Here is a 1,891-nt window from a genome sequence, read left to right on the forward strand (position 1 = left end):
AATCCATGTTGCTGCTTTTTGAAATATTATGTTTATGAGAATATAATTTTATCATTTTTTTGTTTGATCTCAGAAAATTGATCACATATAATAATCATGTTAAATATAATTTCCAGGAGCCCAGACATAACAGCCACAAGGGCTGGAATACAATGATTACCAATAACAATCCTTTTTTCACTAGTTTGCTGGTTATCACTTTAGTTCTTGTAGGCAGGGTTCTCACTCACTGTAGTTTAAATTTACGTATTATAGTATGACCATTAATATCCCCAGATTTGACGTCCCTTGATTTCCGAATATGTACGCTTAGTATACTAAGAATTTTAAAATAATTTGTATCCTCTGAACTGATTTTGATTTTGCGTATTTTTAAATTACACATTGTTTAATAACAATGTTAAATTGCTATAATTTGAATTGCATATTTTGAATTTAAAAAAATAAATAAAAAGCTGTTATCTCGAACTCGGAGATTTTGCTGTACCTCGACCAGTGAAACCTTCATTGATTCCCCACAACAATGTATATTTTCCATTATTTATATTAATCCTAGAATGAATGTTGTTTTCCATATGACAGTTCCTGCACGATTCTTCATTTATGCATTTTTAGAACAATATATAAAAACACAAAATATAGGTTTAACAATGCTGTTACATTGTTAGTTCAGTATTGATTAGAAAAAACCCTTGCAACAAAAACGATCATCAATCAACAGAAATGGCTTCTACTGATAACCGCTCCGCTTTCACGATAACTTACCAACATTAACAACAGAGTTTGAATATATTTAAATGGACTTTTTATATAAATGAATGCAACACAAAATCAACATGTTCTTCAAAACTAATTGAAATCGGGCAAATAAGCTCAATTTACATTATGGAGAATGGAGGAGTCAAAAATTTACACATGTTTTAAGAGTCTACTAAAATTCAATTGTTTCAGTAGTCTCAAATAAAATTGTACTTGTTTTTATTACGATTGTAGTATATTTTGATATATCACCTCTATGTTATTGGGAAAAAGTTCTGAAAGATTTTTTTACTTACGAAAATATTATATTCATGTAGGAAGCTTTCCTATCAAACATCGAAGTCTATCTGTCGCCTTAATCTTATTTTAAAGTGTTATTTGATTTAGCATACGAAATACTTACGGTACTTAAATTCATTATTGATTACCTCACTTTTTTGTCAATAGCGCAAAATCATTTTCCGAACCAGCAAACACAAAAAAAAAATTTTCATTTACTAAAAATATTGCTTAAATTTTCAAGGTTGACAGCTTGAACGATTGTTGCTATAAAATACCATATTTTTGACTTTTTAAAATGTCATACCTACTCAGTATTCGGTTTTTGTATCTACGCATTTATTTAATTATAATATAAATACAAAATTAACAAATATTTATTAATTGTTATTCTTAATACATATCATTACTCAAATATTAGATTGGTGATCTTAATAATTTTTGCTAAAAATTATTTTCAAATCAATCAATCTTCTAAAAATTTGAATTTTAAAATATATAAAAAGTAAAATAAGCGAATTTAAGAAAAAAAAAGCCACTTTAATATAATTTCATTTCAATAAACCACAACCAACGAAAAATAAGTCCTTTAAAGTAGAAGATACTGTAATGTGCAGAAGGAAAAATTATTATACAATATGTTTAATATGATACAAAAGCCATTCACCGTCAAGATCAATCAAATATCAAATTCGGCAAACGCGATATTGACCCGCAAGAGGGCGATTATGGCAAAAGCTCTCGAAAGGCTTCGGTGTCGCCGTCGCTGAACTTGAATCGACCCCAAGGTCTTCTGCGGTACTGCTTTTCTGGCCGGGTTGGTGGGAGACGCGTAAAAGTAAGTAATATACGT

Source organism: Cylas formicarius, unplaced genomic scaffold, assembly GCF_029955315.1.
Source record: "Cylas formicarius isolate icCylForm1 unplaced genomic scaffold, icCylForm1.1 PGA_scaffold_8__14_contigs__length_24414737, whole genome shotgun sequence".
Taxonomy (NCBI): Eukaryota; Metazoa; Arthropoda; class Insecta; order Coleoptera; family Brentidae; genus Cylas; species Cylas formicarius.